At 38.4% G+C, this 17,934-nt stretch overlaps 1 non-coding gene across 1 annotated transcript; it reads left to right on the top strand.

Annotated features, from left to right (window-relative positions):
* The first annotated feature begins 15,196 nt into the window (after positions 1 to 15,196).
* Positions 15,197 to 15,303, top strand: LOC145625868 (small nucleolar RNA R71). Its single transcript, XR_014110766.1, has one exon. It is a non-coding gene; the product is annotated as a small nucleolar RNA R71 (small nucleolar RNA).
* The last annotated feature ends 2,631 nt before the right edge of the window (positions 15,304 to 17,934 follow it).

The following is a 17,934-nucleotide window of genomic DNA, read 5'->3' as shown; positions in this document are numbered from 1 at the left end:
TAACAAGTGCTATTGACAGAGAAAGGGAAAAATTAGTAAAATAGGAGGGAAAAACAAAATGGAATAGTAAATTTTGAAATGGCTAATTGCCCACTTAGATTTCATGTTAATGGTGACTTTGCAACTTCACTTTACCAAATTCTTTACAATCCCAGAAAGAAAAACACAAACTAGAATAGCGACTTTTAGACACCTAAAAAAGTCTCCCCAAAACCAAACCCGATGATGAACAACCTTTCACCGCCATTATTGGTCGGGTTGAGTATTTAATCTTTGGAGTGCTTAAATCCATGTTCTATTCAATACATTTCATAAACCAATCCATTTCCTAGCTCATTTCCCTAAACCATAACTTGTTTTCCACTTTTCGTGTCCACATCGCAAAACCGAGATAAACTAATTTTTTTAGTCTTATTATTTTGATATAATTATTATTTGTTTGGATAGGCCTTGAAATAAGCTTTCCAACAATATATCATAAGCCCAATTCCGATTCAAAACGAAGAAGATATGAGCCAAACACTAAACTCGGCCTAAAACCAACACCCTTCTACTAAAACGGCCATATCTTAAAATATAAAAATGATTTTTACCTGAATCTAATTGGGTTGGAAAGTATACTTGATAATCTTTCCAATGATATATTATATGCTTTATTCCGAGTTACGTATCAAAAGTTATGATGATTTTAAAAACGTATAAAAAACTGGAATTACTGCGCACAGTGTAAAAGCACCGTGTCACGGTGCCTGATGACGTGGCACGGTGCCTGGTGTCGTGACACGGTAATGTACAACGTGTCACGGTGCGTTTTTCCATGTTTTTAATCCACCGTGTCATGGGAATATTGCCACACCACGAGATTTTGCACCGCGTCACGGTACAATTTCCCGTGTCACGGTGCCCATTCCTTGACACGGGGCTATTCTGTGTAATTTCCGCGTACTTTTTTTTACTCCCGTAGGTCAAATATTTCCCGCGTCACTCTAGTTTTTCCCGTGTCACTCCAATTTCCCCCGTGTCACGGTATTCTTTGCCGTGTCGCGGTATTCTTTGTCGTGTCGCATCAACTTTTTTTTAGGGTTTTTATCTTTTTAGGGTTCTATGCGTTCCCCTACTCATTTCCTCTATAAATACCCCGCCCCTCCTTTCTACAGTTCGGGGCATCAAATCCTTCTCTGTTCCTCTCTTTTCTACACCAAAAATCATTCTCTTCTCTCTCTCTCTCTCATATTCTAAGCCTTAAACCTATATTCTTAATTACATCATTCTTTCCTTAAGCACTCCAAGGAGTCCATACAACACCCAAGGTTCCGTCCTTTAACCAAGGTGTGAAAGGTACAAATAACTGAGGGTTTGGACCAAATCAACCCTACTTTTTATTTTATTTAATTTAATTTCCATTTGATTTTTTTTTTATTGAAGTTACTAACAATTTATTCATGATGTATCAATTTAAAGGAACACGTGGAATGTGAGTAATTAATTAATTTAATTACTTATTTTATTTTAATATTGCTAGTATCATGATTAGGTTATTCTATATTTGATTTGACTAACGCTATTATTGTTAAATTGCTTCCAATATTAATTTTTATTCTATTATATTTTTTATGATCACCATATTGCATGTTTAAAGGGAATATGTAATTGAAAATCACGCCTAATAAGATAATTTGGACGACCAATTTAGGTTCCTTTTTAATCTTGTTATTAATTCAAGTGATCACAAATATTTTAGAATTATGTATTGCATTAATATTAAACCAATTTAGCTTAATAATAGTCTGGAGCAAATTGAATCTTTATTTGCATGCCTTTGAGATCACAAGAATCACTTTTCATAATAAGAATCGAGTAGAAGCCAATACGGGCGAATGTGACTCCATGACTAACTTCGTACCATCATCCCCGATCCTCCTTTCGTGGTTCCGAACCATATGGAGTTAGTAATCTCATGGATTATGAATGGGGTGTAACCTTCATGGGTCAATCGTTGTTGCCTATCGTTGTCCCTTTATCGTGGTTGTCTCTTTATGATCCGTGTGAACGGTTTACAAGTTCCTTAAAAACCTATTGGCGGCTCCCTACTTTCCTTGTCCCTAATCGTATATGTCAATTCCCACTTCCTAAGAGTGCCAAGCATATTCACCACATGCTTAGCATAGGCGCACTTCGAACGACGCCTACACGACTCCATTGTTACACTTAGTTGTTACACGTTTCCAAAGAAAGTTTCACCATTGTTGACAAAAATAAGAATTGAAAAGTGAATAGATGTCAGAAAAGTAATTAGTTGCCATAGATTGAATATTTGCGACGCTATTTATACAAAGCTTAGAATAATCGAGCAATTTCAATTAGGCCTTAGAAATTGGGTAAGAAGAGTATAATGGACAACAATGTAAGCCAAGAAGCAGATTTGGAGGAAAGGTGGGTTTTACAAGTTTACCAAGAAGCTAGAAGAAGAAAGAGTAACAAATTTATACTTCCCTCCACGACACAACACCCCTCCCCTTTTCCCACCCCCACCTCGACACCACCTGGTTTTGAAACAGGTTGTTTTTCATTTTAATTTTTTTTTTTTTTTTTTTACAGTGGTAAGAAAAAAGTAAACATTAGAAACCCTCTTCACTAGAGAAATTCCTAATGCGAGTTATGAATGTAGGATTGGTGAAGACTTATTGAGTCTAGTAGCTAGAAAGAGTAACTAATTTATACTTCAACTCACGATACAACAGCCCACCCCGACAAAAATCTCGTAACATGATGTACTTTGCACCTACCACAAAAAATCCCTCCTCCTCTTTCCTCACCTAAAATCGCTGCCTCGAACCAAAAGGCAAACATCTCGTAACATGATGTACTTTGCACCAACACCCCGGAATTTCTCTTCCTCCTCCCTTCTTCGGTTCTTCCTCCTCTAACCCATGACAACTCATACCACATTTTCACAACATTTATAGGGTGAGTGTTTTTTTTTTTTTTTTTTTTTTTAATTTATATCTCTTCACTTAACTCAATATTTAATTTCTCCCCAATTTCAACCCTAGTTTAGTTTGAATTTGTTCGATTAATTTATTTTTGTTCAATTCGGTTTACTTTTTATCGAAAACAATCTATTCATTTCGGTGTGATTTTGTTCGAAATAATCTATTCAATTCACTCAACAAAATTGAACTGAATTTTTCATGATACTTTACTTAACGATTTCATGGCAATTTCGGTCTTGGGGGTTTGTTGGATGAAGGTAAACAGGGGAACATAAAGCTACAATTTCATGCATTCTCTCTCCTTTGTCATCAATTGCTCGCACCCTCTAAGATTCAGAGGAAAACGAGCTTTGGAGGAAATACTAGTTGATCAGCCTAATTGACTTAATATGTACATCAGGTGGCATTTTCAGTAATTGTATCAAAATGCTTGAGGTAAATTTGTAAATTTCCGTGGATGGTGCTCACACGGTAGTTTCTACATACAGAAATTTGTTGACTAACGGCGTTCTTACTCAAAGCAGTAACAATCTTCTCTATCGTTTATTTACTTCACTTTACCAATTTGACAAGCCCCAATTTAATTGGTGACCCAAGATCATCTTCTCCACTATCTAGGCATGTCTACGATAACAAGCAGGGTAACAAAGGATACTTTTGCTTACTTATGTGAAAAAGTAGACAGAAGATTATCCGGTTGGAGATCTAAATACCTATCCCTTGCAGGAAGAATTACCTTAGCAAAGTCTTCTATTTCCACAATTAGTTCGTATGCAATGCACACAGCAAAGATCCCAAGGTATATTTGCGATGATATTGACAAAAAAGTACGCAGGTTCATATGGGGGGGGCAATGAAGACCAACGCAGGATCCATCTCATATCTTGGGAAACTTTGCAGCTTAATAAAAATCAAGGTGGCCCTGGGTATGAGATCTTCGAGAGATATGAATGCTGCCTTCCTTACTAAGCTTGGTTGGAGGGTTTTGACGGAACCACATTCCTTGTGGTCAAGTGTTTTGAGAGCAAAATATTGTAAGGGTCGATGTGACATTGATATGTGACAGGGTAAAGTCGTATCCCCAAATCAAAAGTAATACCTAAATCCTCTAACTAATGCAGATAGGGAAGTAGGGTTGAATCCACAGAGAAACGAGTCTTTCTATTCCTAATTAACTAATATAATCTAGATTATGAAGTAACTAATATATAAATTTGAATATGAAACTAAACTACGAAGATTAAGAATAGGGAGAAAACAATGAATAAAAGGATTTAAGGCATAGGTTCACCAATAAATAATATTCCAGGGTAGAATATAATAATCATTCATCAATGCATACATTAATCAGATTATAAAGGGCTTTCGCTACGTATTATAATCACACAATTAATTTAACAGTATTAAATCTCATCTTTCGAATCTCGACTTAACCATTTATAAATTAACCTGCCTATTGAAACTAGACCTAAACATCAATTCTCATCTGTCGAATCTCGAATCAATATTGTCAAACTCATACATAAAAGATCAGGCCTAATCTAGTCACAAAGCATTAAATCAATCAATAGGAAATTAATCTAGCATTGATAATCAACAACAATAAATTACCCCTTCATATTATTTATGGATCCCCATAAACCCTAGAAATAAAACTACTCATACATAATAGAAACTAAACTAATCAAAACAATAAAGCAAGACATGATCAAAGGAATAAAGTAAACAACTAAGATTAAGAGAAGAGAAATAGTTACCAAAAGAAATCTGGATTAAGAATATATAAGGTTGAGGGTAAAAGTATAAGAGAGAGAATTAATCTAAAAACTAAGTAGAGAGAGAAAATCTAAAAAAGAAGGTAATCAGAATTTACGTACATAATTCGTACTTAAACCCCCCTAAAACAAAAACTAAAACAAAACTAATCAGCTCTAAGAAAAACACGCGCCCGATCGGGCCCGCCTTTTTTGCTCTGCCCACTGCTGGTGTGCCGCGCCCGATCGAGCTTACGCTCACCCGATCGGGCACGATTCTTCCTTGAGGTTACTTTTGTGCGCATCAGCCCGATCGGGCCCAACTTCCTCTTCGAAACTTGGATTTCGATTGGGCTCGATTCCTCGGCCCAATCCGGATTTCCTCATCTGGTCTTGATTAGTCGATCCAATAGCCCCGTATCATATACTGAGCCCTTAATCACCGGCTCTCACCGATCCTGGGCTTCAAGAGTGGTCGTGTCCTTCTAGCTTCCGTAGTTGATCCATGAAAACCCGGGAAAATGCTCCAAAAGTGCAGTTTCCTGTAAAACTCAACTAAAACCACGAAAACACTAGAAAACACAAATTAGTAATAAAAGTGGCCCTAAAGAGCCAAAAACACTACTAATTATGACCGTGGGACGGGGGTAAAACACTATATAAATTGGATATATCAAACTCCCCCAAGCCAAACCTTTGCTTGTCCCTAAGCAAAGAGCTCATCAATGAACATATAAAACATGCCTCATCCCAATAAACAAAATCAAGCACAAACGATTCAAGATAAGTCTAGTGAACATGCTTCAATGTCAATCAATCTCATTCATCTAATTATCCTTTATCCCCAACAATTGTCAAGTAAAGCAAACCACATGATCACGCACTCAACTCTCATTTATGTGGCGAGTAAAAGACGTACTCGATCGCTCTCCAACCAACCCCTTTATTTGTGAACAATGCCCTCCCATCTCACACTCTCGTGTGTTTAAAACAATGAACGCTCAACCTACTAGTCGACTCGAAATATGTCAAGTCATAACTTGCATTGATAAACAACATTTTCACATTCATACAACTCTATGCACAAAAGTCGGAAGGTCTTTAAAGCTTGTAATGTAAGGCTAGGGTAAAGGGTAGGATAAATTTAGGAAAATGTGAGAGTAAAGCCATGCTTAAGGGAGCCATATCCTAATAAAACCCAAGGCCACAACAGGTGATGACCAAAACATCTCCAATCACAACTCAACTCCACAAAAGTTCACCAAACAATCATATATACAACACAATCCCAACACTTACATATTCACTCACAAAATATGATAATATGGAATAGAGTGAATTAAAACAAACGTTGAACCACTTTTTTTCTTTCTTTTTTTTAAAACTTGAACTCTTTTTTTTCTTTTGAATTTTTTTTTTCTTGAACAACCTTCAAATAAAACATTTGAACATATGAAACATCTTTTTTTTTCTTTGCTCTTTTTTTTTTCTTTTCCTCATATTGGAAATTTTCAACTTTGTAACACAAAACATCAATATTTTCCAATCATAATATCAAAGAACAATCACTCTTCTTTTATTCTCACATTGTGCAAATGATATGCACACCACAACTCCCTCACCTCACCAACTAATAGCTCCCCCAAGCCAAGCTTGGGACTAGTAACCAATGGGGCTCATATAGGCTTGTAATGTGGCTAAATAAACAATAAAAGGCACAAGCAACAACATGGGTAGTGTAGACACCCATTTGTGTCTCCCCAAAACCAAACCCAGTGATGAGTGCCTTTCACGTCGAATCATAATCGAATGAAACGAAAGTGTGGAAAGGTCTAGTGTTGCGGAAAGTTTTATTTCTTTTCTTTTCTCTTCTCTCTGTTTTTGAAAACTTTATTTTAAGAAAACAGCCGATCCAGTTTGGTTGGTCCATGATATGGGTCCAATAGTGGTGTAGTTGGATGGGGCTTGCAAAGACCTTTCCAACGATATATTATAAGCCCAATTCCGATGAATATTGAGGAATTTATGGCCAATTTACTAAACTGGGTCCGGTTTGAGTTTTAAGTACGGCCCAATGATCTAGGGGAGGGCCTAATATGATTTATCATTCCTAATGTAATTAGGAATGGTTTTGGTCTTCTAGAACATTCTAGAAGGTCTTATCATTCTTAATTCAATTAGGATTCTTTAGAGTTTTAATTAGATCAAATAGCATTTTCGACTGATATATTATTTTATCTTCCAGTACGGTAAAATTATCAGATTTTCGAAAACGTGTTAAAAGCCGGTTTGGCGTCCAACCCCAGGCCTTGGCGCCTGGAACCAGGATTGGCGCCAGACGCCAGCCATTGGCGTCTGGCGCTAGCCACGGGTCCTGGCGCCAATGAGCCAGGGCTGGCGCCAATTTGGTTCTGTGATCTTCAGACTCTGTTTTGATAAATTATCTTTTTTGGCCGATTTTCTTTATAAATATCGTATCAAAAATTCCGTTTTCATGGACGAATCAATCTACAATCTACAATCAACAATCATCAACATTCACTAATTCTCCTTATTCTTTATCATCATTCATCTCATTCACCGAATTCTCTTTATTCATCATCTTTCTTTCATCAATTCTCAATGGCATTAATCTTTTAGCATTCTTTCTTTCTTTCTTGCTTTTTCATACAAAATTCTGCATTCATTAGAACTAGAAACACCTAGCCATATTCGAAGTTGCCTTCGCCCTAGACGTGAAAGGTTTTAATTTCTGAGGGTTTGATCCCAAATCTCTATTTCAATTATTTAATTTAATTGCTTTGATTATTATTTTCCTTGAAGTTACTAACGTGTGTATTTTGTTATTAGAAAGAGGTACGAGGCATCCAAGTAAGTACTTTAATGGTTTAATTGATTTTATGATGTAGATATCATGCTTATATTGTTGTTTTGATTCCTAGTATCATGTCTAGGGTATTTTTAATATCAAGTATGATTAAAAGTATGATGCTTCCTATGTTCTTTCTAATATTTATGATTATGATTGATGATGATTATTTATTATGTTGCTTGATATGCATATTATTGTATATTGTTATTGCTTGATCACCTTTTATTGCAGGTTAAAGGGAATTGGTATTTGCAATCACGCTTAATAAGATAATTAATAATCTTGTTAGGTTAATTGTGATTATAATTCAAGTGATCGCCAATAATAGTTTATTTGTGCATTAATGTTCAACCAACATAGATTAAACAGGTTTAGGGTTAATCCTATTGATTGTATGTTAGTCAGAAAGCGCACATGAATACGAGCAGAATAAAGTAGAGGCATATTATTAGGGCAGGTTCAATCTCTTTTAGGTTGGATTTGTACCTTCATCCCCGGACCCTTATTTGGTTCATGACCTTATGGAGTTGACGATCTCTTGGATCGTTAAGGGGTGTAACCTTCACCTCGTGAACGGTTTACAAGTTCCTTAAAAACTTGTTGGCGACTCTTTTGCTCTATCTTCTTCCCTTTTGGACGCCACCGTACTTTAGTGTATGATCACAGTGGGGTTCAAGCTAGTGGGATTTTAAAGGCTTGAAACTATTCCCTACAGGTAGCAAGAAGGGAACAAATGTATCTAGTATCGTCTGAAGGCTACCTAAGAGAACAAATGCCTTCGTCCTCCTCAATGTGCATAATATTGAGCTATATAAACATTACTGATAGTTGCAAACCAATACTCAAATTCATTGACATACCAGGAACTAAAACACATTCCTAACCAAATCAACTAGTCAAGCACTATATTCACAAATAGTTGGCAAAATTGACGCATATTTAGGAATCCAAACAATTAAACTTCAAATCATGATCAACAAATTCACAAAGCTCATTATCATATACCAAGAATCAAAACAATATTTCTAAGTATGGGACACAGGGAAGCATGATCTACAATTCATTGGAACGTATTTTTGAATTTTTTTTTGTTTTTCAAATTTTTTTTGTATTTTTCTTCATAGAGGAAAGCAATAAAAACTACACTAGGAAAGCAATAAATAGAGAAGAGAGAAAGAGAGTTACCATATATACAAGAAATCTCCCCCCAAGCCAAATCAAGCAATATCCTCATTGACTTGGGAGGGTAGCTAGGAGAAGCCACTCCTCATCATCATCCATCCTCTCATACCCTCCTCCATAGCTCGAGCCGGCACCACCCTGACTCGTTCCAGCACCACCATAACCCGAACCACCTGCAAAGTAGTTAGGGTTCACATTTCCCCCCATACCCCCAAAAGGAGCATCACCTCCATGTCCATGGACTGAAGAGTAGTCCACATAAGTACCAAATGCTCCGGGGGTGGAATACCCTCCTTGGGGGTATTGGAACCAGTCGGGAACTAATGCCTCGGGGGGGATAGCCCCTCGGCGTGCATAGTCATCATACATGGGGTATAAACCCCTCCCAAGGTTCCTCTCTATGTGACCTACCCGACCATCCAAGGTGCTTAACCTAGAATCTAGGTTTTGCATCATGCCCTCAACTCTCCCTTGCCCCATCTCGATACGGTCCAGTTGGCTTCTAAAAGCCAAAAAGTCATAGGGGGCATTGGGGTCGACGTTATAATCGACCGAGGAAGTGGGTATGCCATAGGTGAAGGGTGGAGGTGGTGGGTAGTGTGGTGAATGGATGTGGGGGGGGGGGGGATTGGTCTTGGGGTGATTGGTGGGGTTGTGGTGAAGGGTGAGGTGCTTGAACTTCGCCTTGACCGTTAATCTCAAATGTGTAAGAAGGCTTCCCCTTCTCAAATTTGGTCAAGGCGGGGTTGGGTAAGGTAAAGGCTTGGTCTCTCCTACCCGATTGTCAGTGGACTATCCACCAAATGTCACCTCCCACTGGTTGCACCCAATTTAGGCTCCCTAAATAGGCTAGGTCCATGAGGTTTGAGCCCGCTACTTTCCTATGCCCATCTGGGTTCCAACCTAGGTGTTTTATGGCAATATGGGTCACTAACCCCCCCAAAATAAATAGGTGCCCTAGACCTACCCGCTTCGGCCGCAATGGCCGCCCTTTGGAAGTGATTGGCTATCCTATGGGGTATGTTCAATTTTTCAGCATTAGGGATTACATAGGATGTCAATAATTCTAATTCATCTCTCCTCACATTTGCCGGTTCATGCCTCCCAAAAATAGTGAGGCCGGAAAATCTTTGCCAAAACTTTGGGACGCAAATGTTGAATCCACGTCCCTTTGGCGTGTTCGAGGTTAGCCAAACTCTCCCCAGTGAGTCTCTTGTAGACCACGACAATGTGGTCTTGGGAGGGTTCGATTGGTTTATCCGATTTTAATTCAAACAACTTCCCAAATTCTTTAAGAGTTAAACGCACATCGTTGTTCAATAATCGGAATTGCACATGAGTGATTATAGCATTGATTTTAATAACATTAAAACTAGAGATAAATTCTAATGTTAAATAATCATATGTATCATGGCACATTTGAAAGAAACCACTCATGCCTATACCCTTAAACAATTTTTCCACATATTTATCAAGACCTAGTCTAGATAATGTAGGATGATGAACAAAGCGGGTTGAGATTACATGTCTATCGATGAGATTTAGCATCCTAGACCGTTGTTCCTCCGAGGTGATAACAACCTCCTCCCATCCCGGTACTTGAAGCTCCAGGTTGACTATTGGTTGTTGTTGCCTCGAACTTTCGCCCCTTTATTGCCTAGAACGTTTTGAAGCCATGTTTATGTGGAAAATTGGGTATTTGAATCTTTCTCTCTCTAAGGGTTAGAAGGAATTATGAGAGAAAGTGGGAGAAAGTGGGTGGAAAATGTAGAGGAAGGTGTGAGGGCTGAGAAAATGTAAAAATTTTGAGGTTTTGATGAGTGAATTTGAGGAGATCTTGGAAAGAAGGTGAGGTTGAAGGTTTGAAAATGGAGGTTTTAGAGAGAGCAAGTGTGAATGAGAAAGAAGAAGTAAGAAAGAAAAATAAAAGAGAAAGGGAGAAGGAGGTTTACAGCCTCCGGACAAATAGGCGCGCCCGATCGGGCGAAGTTGCCTTTTCCTGAAATGTAAAGTGCGCGCCTGATCGGGCGACCTCCGCCCGATCGGGCGCGAACTCGAACCTAGAAATCGCCATTTGCTCGCCCGATCGGGCGAGCTTCGCCTGATATTTCTTTTTGTGGCACTCGATTTCTCCAAAATTCCTCCCGATCGGGCGGCCTCGCCCGATCAGGCGAAGTTTCCCTTGATTTCTTCCCTCACTTGCGCGCCCGATCGGGACTCCTTGCCCGATCGGGCGAAATAAAGCTCTGATAAAATCAATATTTTGCGCCCGATCGGGACTCCTTGCCCGATCGGGCGAAATTGTCCTCAATTCCGACCTTAGGTGCGCGCCCGATCGGGCGAGCCTCGCCCGATAGGGCTCGTACCCAAGCTTGGAGCTTCTCTTTCTTCGCCTTTTTCTCTTGAAACCTCCGTACATTGTGATCTAAAACCTGTACAAAACACTCATGAAAGGTAAAATTCACTCTCCTCACCTCTCTAAAAGAAATAAAAATAAAAATAAGGAAAAATTTATTCTAGAAAGCAAGAAATATGGGCTGCCTCCCGCAAAGAGCTGGTTTATCTAGGTCCCGCACGACCTTCTTACCAAGTACAATAACTAGGACCCTTAGCCTAACGCTTGATCGGGCGGTTTCTCACCCGGTCTAGCGGTGTTTTGGCCACGACGCGGCTTCCTGACATGCCCTGTGGGACGCCAATTCACCTTATTTGGTGGATCCTCCTTGACTTGGGTTGGGGGTGCTTCAATGCCACGCACCAAAGATCATTCTTTGATCGAGAGTTGCTTCAAATTGTCATTGCATTTAACACTTGCAACTCGATCTGGCGGAACACTTACCGTAGGCTCAAATTGCACAACTTGCTTGATTTATTCCACCTTTTCGTCCTCAAAACCAAGACCAACAGTGTAGAGTGCTCTTTCTATTGCATCAACTTCCTCCTACCACTTGTCTATCTCATCTGAAAGGGATGCAACACAAGATACCGCCTCCAAGGGGTCTTTTTAAAGAGCTTGGGGCTTGTTAGAATAATTCTCAACCACATTAACACTAAAGCATTTCTCCTCTGTCATGGGGCTTTTAGGGGTATTATTAAGATTAAAAATAATTTTATCGTCCCCTACCGATAGTGTTAACTTGCCACTTCTCACATCTATAATTGCTCCTGCAGTGTTGAGGAATGATCTACCCAAAATAATTGGGGTTTGCATGTCCTCAGCCATATCAAGAACAACAAAATCAACAGGTATATAAAATTTACCTACTCTAACGGGGACATCCTCTAATTAAAACACCTAAGGGGTATTTGAAAGAACGGTCGGCCATTTGTAGAGTAATATTAGTAGATTTTAATTTACCCATATTCAACTTGGAACACACAGATAATGGCATGACACTAACGCTAGCACCCAAATCACATAATGCATTATCAATAATTAGATTGCCAATAAGACAAGGGATAGAAAAACTACCCGGATCTTTTAATTTAGGTGGAGATTTATTTTGAAGTACGGCACCACACTCTGCAGTGAAAGCTACTGTCTCTACCTCACTAATAGACCTTTTCCTTGTCAATATTTCTTTCATAAATTTTGCATATGAAGGAATTTGTGTGATTAATTCCGTGAAGGGAACTGTTACCTTCAAATCTTTCACCATCTCCAGGAACTTACCAAACTGCTTATCCAAATTTGTTTTCAGTTGACGATTGGGGAATGGAAGTTTGATAATTGGCTTTGGAGCATTGTTGCTCTTATCTGGAGTAGCCACCTTCTCTGGAGTCGTACCCTGCAATGTAGAGTTAAATATGTCAGTACTATGCTTTAGCCCTGTAGGGCTATTAACTACATTGTTTGGTTTAACGGAATCAAGATTAGCATTATTTAATAAAATAGGTTCATCAACTCTGGGCATAGGGGGCCCTTCATAGTTTGAACCACTCCTTAGAGTAATTGCATAGGCTTGATCCGTAGGCCTGGTCGGCTGTGCCGGCAGAGCTTCCTGTTGGCGGGCTTGTAGAGTAGCGGAAAGTTGCGCAATTTGATTATCTACAATTTTATTATGTGCTAGAATTGAATCAATTTGCGCATCTCTACTCTCCATGTGCTTCTGCATATTAACCAACATCGCTCTAATTTCCGCCAAAGAGGGGTCGGAAGATGAGGAGGATTGTTGTGGTTGGTTTTTCTGGCCAGCATTGGGGTGGTAATATTTCTGCTGTTGTTGCTGTGGCGCCTGTGGTTCTTGTGGTGGTGGATTTTGAATATTAGTACTCCGGTAGGAAAGGTACATATGGTTCCGATACCCAGGATTGTAGGTGTTGGAGTATGGGTTATTCTGCCTATAAGCTTGAAAGGCATTAACTTGCTCCACGGAACTCCTGCAATCTTGTTCCCGATGACCTAGAATTCCACAATTTTCACAGAAAGCCTCATTAGCATTATTATTAATTGCAGAAACATTAGCTACATTAGCAGTGCTAAGATGATCTAATTTATGGCAAATAGAGGTCAGCTGAGACTGCAAAAAGGATACAGAGTCAACACTATGCTTCCCCTTGTTAGCAAATCCTCTAGGATTCCCGTATTGGGAATTATGTATCGCCATATCTTCAACAACCTGACTTGCATCATTGATGTGTCCATTTTATATATTATTTTACCCCCGTCCCTTAGTCATAATTAGTAGTGTTTTTGGCTCTTTAGAGCCACTTTTATTACTAATTGGTGTTTTCTAGTGTTTTCGTAGATTTGGTTGACTTTTGCAGGGATTTACACTTTTGGAGTATTTTCCTGAGATATTTTGGAGCAATCACGAGCATTGGAGAAGCACGACCAGAGTTTATAGCCCAGGGCCGGTTAGAGCCATCGAACCGGTGATTAAGGGCTCGGTATAGGTGATACCGGGGCATTTGGACCGAGTACTCAAGACCCAAAGAGGAAACCCAGATTGGCCCGAAGAATTGGAGCCCAATCGAAGTCCAAATAGTGGCCCAAATGAGCCGCCCGGCCAAAGAGGCTGGCGCCCGGCCGGGCGGGAGAAGCTTAGTCTGGCGCCCGGTGACGCGCCCGGCCGGGCGCGAGATTAGTGTTAGAGTCAAAAAAGGCGCGCCCGATCGGGCGGTGCCTCGCCCGATCGGGCGCGTGTATTTTTAGGAGACGATTAACGTCGTTTTAATTTGCTTTAGTTTAGGATTTTTGTACGGAGTATAAATACTCCTCCGTAATACGATTTTAGTACCTTCTTTCTTAGACTTTCTCTCTCTACTTAGTTTTCTCTCTCTCTCTTAATCTCTCTCTAAACCTTTGTTCTTAATTCTTTCATTAATTCCAGATTTATTTTGGTAACGATTTCTCTTCCCTTAATCTTAGTTATTTATTTTATTCCTTTCACCATGATTTATTTTATTACTTTGATTAATTTAGTTTTTAATATGTGTGAGTAGTTTAATTTCTAGGGTTTATGGGGATCTAATAAATAATATGAAGGGGTAAATTATTGTTGTTGATTATCAGTGCTAGATTAATTTCCTATTGATTGATTTAATGCTCTGTGACTAGATTAGGCCTATCTTTTATGCATGAGTTTGGCAATATTGATTCAAGAATCGAGAGATGAGAATTAATGTTTAGGTCTAGTTTCAATAGGCAAGTTAATTTATAAATGGTTAAGTCAAGATTCGAGAGATGAGATTTAATACCGGTAAATTAATTGTGTGATTGTGATACGTAGCGAGGGCCCTTTACAATCTGGTTAATTGATGCATTGATGATTGACTATTATTGATTATTGGTATTGCATGATAATTTCTTATTGGATTGTTTTAATGTTTTACAATTGCGGCTTGTAAAAGTATAGCAATATTACATTGATGAATCGAGCAGATGTTAATTTGATATTAAAGGCTATTTTCAATAAGAACTTAGATCTAGTAAATTGCGAGAGCCTGTTAGATCTATGTTGATTAATAAATTGCGAGAGCCTGTTAATCATGTTATTTATGCCATGTCAATGATTGATTACTGTGTTTTACCCTGGAATATTATTTATTGGTGAACCTATGCCCTAGATCCTTTCATATATTGTTTTCTTCCTATTCTCAACCTTAGTAGTTTAGTTTTTTATTCAATTATAAATATTGGTTACTTAAATAATTTAGATTATAATAATTAATTAGGAGTAAAAAGACTTGTTTCCCTGTGGAGATCGACCCTACTTCCCTATCTACTTTAGTTAGAGGACTTAGGTATTTACTTTTGATTAGGGGATACGACTTTACCCTGTCAATCATCAACATTAAGATTCATAAATCTCCCACTAGCTGTAGAATCTAAAATTATTCTAAAAGAATTTCCAATGCCATTGTAAAAGGCTTGGATTAACTGCCATTGTGCTAAATTATGATGGGGGCATTCTCTCTGTAGGTCCTTGAACCTCTCCCAAGCCTCATATAAAGATTCATCGGCTTCTTGGGCAAAGTTCTGAATTGCACTCCGTAGTACGGCTGTTCTCTCTGCAGGATAATACTTGTTATAAAAATTCAAAACAAGAGTTTCCTAGCCAGTTATACCAAGTGCAGTTCTATTTAGGCCATTAAATCACAATTTAGCTTTTCCAGTTAAAGAGAAGGGAAAGAGAATCTCCCTGATTTGGTCTTGTGTGACCCCGGCTTGCTTGATGGTATTACAATATTGACAATACACTACAAGAAAAATGTCTTTTCGTAGCGATTATTTCGTGGCGATTGTACATTCGCTACAATATACAAGTATGTTTGTGAAATAGTTAAGGAAGTCGTATCATTTTACAATCGCCATGGTTTTCCCATATAAAATCGATACGGAAAACATAATAATACATATCCACACTATTTTTACACATTTATATAATTTTGAGAAATCGTATCATTTACAATCGCCACTAAATCCTAAAAATCGATACGAAAAGCCTTTTCAACACTAGATATATAAATATTGTTTGACAAAGAATACATAAAATATGTCATAGCTTATTGGTGAAACATTTAATATAAGAGTTTTAGGTTGCATGTTCGAATCTTGTAAAGATCATACGCATGTTTTTTTTTTTTTTTTTGAAGAAAATGAGTTAAACATTTGTAGCGATTGTAATCGCTACAATAATCACCACGATTGGATGTAGTTTTTCGTATCGATTATTGAGGCCAACCCCAGCGATATTGAAAACCACTACCAAAGGCTAAGGCAACGGGGGATATTGTATCGAATGACCATTCGTTGGGAAAGCTTTTTGTTGCAATTACAATCGATACTAAAGGTTAAAATAATCGCTACTAAAAGGTTATTTTCTTGTAGTGATAGTCAGCAATGTGAAGATTTGGGTCTTCACCCTTAGCTCCACTGAATTTCTTCCTCTCTATCATCGTTATAAATTGAGGTTTAATTTCAAACTGTACCCCATCAAGAGCCGGAGTGGGGGTGAGATGTGGAAAATCTGTAAGCTTGGGTTGTGAGTAATCACTGAGCTTCTTTGGAGCTGTCATCTCTGATTCTATATCTGATGATACCTCTGAATCGCTAAAACCAGTTGGAGGATCGCGGTGATTATTATTATCACCAGAGTCCGCCAGAATTTGCTTGTAGAAGTTCTTCTGTCTATGAAAGGATCGTTCGATCTCAGGATCGAATGGGATGAACCCTGATATGGAACACCTGGGCATAAACAAAAAAAACTAAAAGCAAATATGAGATTTGCCTCAAAGAACTAACGTTCTCTGAGACAAAAAAGAAAACAACCTAGACTACAAAAATAATCAGAAATAAAAATAAAACCGTTTCCCCGGCAACGGCGCCAAATTTTGACAGGGTAAAGTCGTATCCTCAAATCAAAAGTAATACCTAAATCCTCTAACTAATGCAGATAGGGAAGTAGGGTCGAATCCACAGAGAAACGAGTCTTTCTATTCCTAATTAACTAATATAATCTAGATTATGAAGTAACTAATATATAAATTTGAATATGAAACTAAACTACGAAGATTAAGAATAGGGAGAAAACAATGAATAAAAGGATCTAGGGCATAGGTTCACCAATAAATAATATTCCAGGGTAGAATATAATAATCATTCATCAATGCATACATTAATCAGATTATAAAGGGCTTTCGCTACGTATTATAATCACACAATTAATTTACCGGTATTAAATCTCATCTTTCGAATCTCGACTTAACCATTTATAAATTAACCTGCCTATTGAAACTAGACCTAAACATCAATTCTCATCTGTCGAATCTCGAATCAATATTGTCAAACTCATACATAAAAGATCAGGCCTAATCTAGTCACAGAGCATTAAATCAATCAATAGGAAATTAATCTAGCATTGATAATCAACAACAATAAATTACCCCTTCATATTATTTATGGATCCCCATAAACCCTAGAAATAAAACTACTCACACATAATAGAAACTAAACTAATCAAAGCAATAAAGCAAGACATGATCAAAGGAATAAAGTAAACAACTAAGATTAAGAGAAGAGAAATAGTTACCAAAAGAAATCTGGATTAAGAATATATAAGGTTGAGAGTAAAAGTATAAGAGAGAGAATTAATCTAAAAACTAAGTAGAGAGAGAAAATCTAAAAAAGAAGGTAATAAGAATTTACGTACATAATTCGTACTTAAACCCCCCTAAAACAAAAACTAAAACAAAACTAATCAGCTCTAAGAAAAACACGCGCTCGATCGGGCCCACCTTTTTTGCTCTGCCCACTGCTGGTGTGCCGCGCCCGATCGAGCTTACGCTCACCCGATCGGGCGCGCTTCTTCCTTGAGGTTACTCTTGCGCGCATCCGCCCGATCGGGCGTATGCTTGCCCGATCGAGCCCGACTTCCTCTTCGAAACTTGGATTTCGATTGGGCTCGATTCCTCGGCCCAATCCGGATTTCCTCATCTGGTCTTGATTAGTCGATTCAATAGCCTCGTATCACATACTGAGCCCTTAATCACCGGCTCTCACCGATCCTAGGCTTCAAGAGTGGTCGTGTCCTTCTAGCTTCCGTTGTTGATCCATGATAACCCGGGAAAATGCTCTAAAAGTGCAATTTCCTGTAAAACTCAACTACAACCACGAAAACACTAGAAAACA

This window comes from Chenopodium album, chromosome 3, assembly GCF_948465745.1.
Source record: "Chenopodium album chromosome 3, dcCheAlbu1.1, whole genome shotgun sequence".
In the NCBI taxonomy this organism is placed as follows: domain Eukaryota; kingdom Viridiplantae; phylum Streptophyta; class Magnoliopsida; order Caryophyllales; family Amaranthaceae; genus Chenopodium; species Chenopodium album.
This window is presented reverse-complemented; position numbering and strand designations above follow the sequence as displayed.